We start from the raw sequence: 5,114 nt of genomic DNA, 5'->3' as shown, positions 1-5,114 counted from the left end.
CACTGACCACAGCCTTTTTTGCTTGTCTTTGTACAGCAATTGCGGTTTTTTACCTATTAATGATTCATTTACTTATTTCCTTCTCTCACAAGTACATTAGCAGTAATTAAGGCCGTGATGGAACTCTGCAGTTCATCATTGCTCTGTCCAACTTGACTCTTCCCTTTCACTTCGTTCTTTCAAGACAGAAGCTTAAAGTTGTGCCCTAAACCAGATACTGCAACCACATACTGCAACCACATACTGCAAACACATACTGCAAACACATACTGCAACCACATACTGCAAACACATACTGCAAACACATACTGCAAACACATACTGCAAATGCGTACTGCAAATGCGTACTACAAAGGCATTAATGAAATCCCAGTCTAGAACTTTTGTATTCACTGATCAGTACTAGCAAACGCTGAAATGTTCTTAGCGATTATATATAGGAATGCTGTTAATTTTATCATAATTCAGAAATAAAAGACGTGGTTCTCAAGTAGGCGAAGCATAATTTATTTTCATGCCGTAATTTCAAAGACAGACTTCTCGATAGGAAACAAGGAAGAATGCTTTAGCCCGGCGGTCTCTTTAACACTTCATTTATTCTTTGCCTAGAAGTTTATACATAACATGTACATAAGAAGTAAGTAGCAGAAGTAAATGGTCACCGACGCATAGGAAATTAGTAACAAAATGGTGTTACTGGAGACAGAAGCGTAGACATGAGTTACTATATATTACAAGAAAGAGAACTAGACGATTAAGACCAAAGAAAACATCACAGTACTTGTAAAAAATACACTGAATTTAATAATGCACAGTAAAATAGTAACAGGACAGTGATAGTGAAGATAGAAGAAAAGTGTTTGCCCTAGCGGTCTCTTGGCGTTGTTTACAAGAACCGTGATGGCGGACAGAAGGGTTCGGTGACCAGTGACACTCTTTCAATTTCCTCCACTCCCAGAACTCAGGTGAGGCAGGGACCGCCGCCCACCCTTGCGCCCCTCCCTCCTCTACCTCCACCCGCGCACACACGCACGCACACACCTGAAATAAGAGAGAAAAGCAGGTGTTTGTTAACCTCCCTGTGTGTGTTTGTGTGTGTGTTTGTCGTGTCAGTGTTCATTGCCTTTATTTCCTTCCTTATTCTGTGTCTGTATGTTTGTCTTCCTTCACTTCATTTACACTCAGCCTTCCTCTTCTTCCTCCTCCTCCTCTTCTTCCTCCTCCTCTTCTTCTTGTTCTTGTTCCACGTTACAAAATTCATTAAACAGGGAACCAACACAACTGCAAAGCTAACAGCCTTTGAATCATTATCCGTGCAAGAAATGGCAGACAATGCAAGATGTAGGGACACATTGTGCACAAGAGTGTCACACAAGTCCGCGCCACCACCACCGCTACTCTCAGACGAAGTGACGCGGGTGTTAGGGCTCCTGTGACGCGTCCACTGACAGAGTAACAAGATTGACACATTTTAAACATTAGAAGCGCTCTTAGTGACCCAAGGCTGTGGAGGCTGTGTCACTGGGAGAGGCACAGCAAGCCAAACCAACCTTACCTTAACTCTCTCTCTCTCTCTCTCTCTCTCTCTCTCTCTCTCTCTCTCTCTCTCTCTCTCTCTCTCTCATACATGCATAAACACAACAGCTATAATGAGAGAGAGAGACAGAGAGAGAGAGAGAGAGAGAGAGAGAGTGGTATCCTCGCCTGACCTGGTAACACTGCAAGGAAAATACACATCTGGCAATGCAGACCTGCCATACGCCAGCCAGCCGGGGACCCCACGTCGACACTAGTGCTCTAACCTGACCTAAGTTAACTAAGTCCTAACTAGAATGCATAGACTCAGCTTGCTGTTACACTTGCTGTTGTGCTGTTGTGTGTGAACGGTGACAGATTAACAACATTTCTGCATTATTGACAGGAGAAACACGCTTTTAAAAGACTGTAGTTGAAGTGACGCAGGTTTTCAAGGGTGTTTTTACAGTTGCAGTGACAGATCAACAATATTTCTGCATTACTGACAAGAGAAATGCTTTTAAAAGGCTGTAGTTGAAGTGACGCAGGTTTTCAAGGGTGTTTTTACAGTTGTAGTGACAGATTAACAACATTTCTGCATTACTGACAGGAGAAACACTCTTTTAAAAGGCTGTAGTTGAAGTGACGCAGGTTTTCAAGAGTGTTTTTACAGTTGCAGTGACAGATTAACAACATTTCTGCATTACTGACAGGAGAAACTTTTACAAGGCTGTAGTTGAAGTGACGTGGGTTTTCAAGGGTGTTTTTACAGTTGCAGTGACAGATTAACAACATTTCTGCATTACTGACAGGAGAAACACTCTTTTAAAAGGCTGTAGTTGAAGTGACAAGGGTTTTCAAGGGTGTTTTTACAGTTGCAGTGACATATTAACATTTCTGCATTACTGACAGGAGAAACACTCGTTTAAAAGGCTGTAGTTGAAGTGACGTGTGTTTTCAAGGGTGTTTTTACAGTTGCAGTGACAGATTAACAACATTTCTGCATTATTGACAGGAGAAACACTTTTAAAAGGCTCTAGTTGAAGTGACGCAGGTTTTCAAGGGTGTTTTTAAGGTTCCAGTGACAGATTAACTACATTTCTGCATTACTGACAGGAGAAACACGCTTTTAAAAGACTGTAGTTGAAGTGACGCAGGTTTTCAAGGGTGTTTTTACAGTTGCAGTGACAGATTAACAATATTTCTGCATTACTGACAAGAGAAATGCTTTTAAAAGGCTGTAGTTGAAGTGACGCAGGTTTTCAAGGGTGTTTTTACAGTTGCAGTGACAGATTAACAACATTTTTGCATTACTGACTGGAGAAACGCTCTTTTAAAAGGCTGTAGTTGAAGTGGCAAGAGTTTTCAAGGGTGTTTTTACAGTTATAGTGACAGATTAGCAACATTTCTGCATTACTGACAGGAGAAACACTCTTTTAAAAGGCTGTAGTTGAAGTGACGCAGGTTTTCAAGGGTGTTTTTACAGTTGCAGTGACAGATTAACAACATTTCTGCATTACTGACAGGAGAAACACTCTTTTAAAAGGCTGTAGTTGAAGTGACAAGGGTTTTCAAGGGTGTTTTTACAGTTGCAGTGACAGATTAACAACATTTCTGCATTACTGACAGGAGAAACACTCTTGAGAACCAGGTTAACCTTCCCTTTGGCCTGGCATAACAGTTGTGGTGAGAGAGCACAGGGCCCCTGGTGAATGACTGAGAATACTGGTTAACTGGTAGAAGATGGCTAGAGATGCAACACTGCGTTGGTGACAGTGAGAGAGAGAGAGAGAAAGAGAGAAACTTAGTAATATGATGAATCCTTGCTGTTACTATCATTACTACTACTATTACTACTACTACTACTACTACTACTACTACTATGTAAAGTGTTAATGTTAATAATCTTTTGTGTCTTACAGAGATTCAACAAGAAAGGGAAAAGAAGAGAGAGAGAGAGAGAGAGCAAGAGGCACACAGACAGACAGGCAGTGAGAGAGAGAGAGCGAGAGACAGACAGACAGAGAGAGAGAGAGAGAGAGAGCAAAATGGAGGGTGATATGTGCCCCCTTTCTCTGTCACAGCCAGCAGCCACAGACCTGCCTGATATTGCTCAGTTTTTATCTTTTTATATGTCTGAGGAAGAGACACTAGCTCTGCAGGTTTGTATACTACTACTACTACTACTATTACTACTGCCTCTTGACTAACACATTCAAGGAGGGGTCTGGTGGAGGTCTTCAAGTGGCACAGGGGACATGACAAGGGTGACTAAGAGGGGGTCTGGTGGGGGTCTTCAAGTGGCACAGGGGACATGACAAGGGTGACTAGAAGGGGGTCTGGTGGGGGTCTTCAAGTGGCACAGGGGACATGACAAGGGTGACTAGGAGGGGGTCTGGTGGGGGTCTTCAAGTGGCACAGGGGACATGACAAGGGTGACTAGGAGGGGGTCTGGTGGGGGTCTTCAAGTGGCACAGGGGACATGACAAGGGTGACTAGGAGGGGGTCTGGTGGGGGTCTTCAAGTGGCACAGGGGACATGACAAGGGTGACTAAGAGGGGGTCTGGTGGAGGTCTTCAAGTGGCACAGGGGACATGACAAGGGTGACTAGGAGGGGGTCTGGTGGGGGTCTTCAAGTGGCACAGGGGACATGACAAGGGTGACTAGGAGGGGGTCTGGTGGGGGTCTTCAAGTGGCACAGGGGACATGACAAGGGTGACTAGGAGGGGGGTCTGGTGGGGGTCTTCAAGTGGCACAGGGGACATGACAAGGGTGACTAGGAGAGGGTCTGGTGGGGGTCTTCAAGTGGCACAGGGGACATGACAAGGGTGACTAGGAGGGGGTCTGGTCACTCAGCAAGGAGTTAGGACTGAAAAGCAAGGCCTCCACTGTGCGTGACTTTGTGATGCAGAATAATACAGTGTACAGCAATTAATGTATTTGTTGTGCCTCTAAAATATGTCACACAGATTATGTCACTTCATCCCACTCAGTATTTCAACAAGCTTGACATGACGTAACATAACCTAACCTAACCTAACCTAACCTAACCTAACCTAACCTAACCTAACTTAACCTAACCTTACCTAACATAACATAACCTAACCTAACCTAACCTAACTTAACCTAACCTAACCTAACCTAACGTAAGCTAACCTAACCTAACCTATCCTAACCTAACGTAAGCTAACCTAACCTAACCTAACCTAACCTAACCTAACCTAACGTAAGCTAACCTAACCTAACCTAACCTAACCTAACCTAACTTAACCTAACCTAACCTAACCTAACTTAAGCTAACCTAACCTAACCTAACCTAACGTAAGCTAACCTAACCTAACCTAACCTAACCTAACCTAACCTAACCGAACGTAAGCTAACCTAACCTAACCTAACCTAACCTAACCTAACTTAACCTAACCTAACCTAACCTAACTTAAGCTAACCTAACCTAACCTAACCTAACCTAACCTAACCTAACCTAACATAAGCTAACCTAAGCTGTTTTTTTCACACAGGAGGGACGAGTGAGCAGTGTGATGAGCCACAGTGTATTCACAGCCACAGAGCAGCCCACACAGCACACAGAATTGACACCA

At 43.6% G+C, this 5,114-nt stretch overlaps 1 protein-coding gene across 2 annotated transcripts in view; it reads left to right on the top strand.

Annotated features, from left to right (window-relative positions):
• The first annotated feature begins 820 nt into the window (after window positions 1-820).
• The window catches only part of LOC135095196 (RB1-inducible coiled-coil protein 1-like), a 20,749-nt gene continuing 16,455 nt past the window's right edge, over window positions 821-5,114 (top strand). For both annotated transcript variants that reach the window (XM_063995984.1, XM_063995983.1), the window contains exons 1-3: window positions 821-965; window positions 3,438-3,677; window positions 5,034-5,114. The exon at window positions 5,034-5,114 is cut by the window's right edge and continues 117 nt beyond it. The gene's annotated coding sequence lies outside the window, so the exon portion shown is untranslated. The remainder of the gene's footprint in view (window positions 966-3,437; window positions 3,678-5,033) is intronic.

This window comes from Scylla paramamosain, chromosome 48 (genome assembly GCF_035594125.1).
Source record: "Scylla paramamosain isolate STU-SP2022 chromosome 48, ASM3559412v1, whole genome shotgun sequence".
NCBI lineage: Eukaryota > Metazoa > Arthropoda > Malacostraca > Decapoda > Portunidae > Scylla > Scylla paramamosain.
Note: the sequence above shows the minus strand (reverse complement) of the source record. Positions and strands in the feature narration are given on the sequence as shown.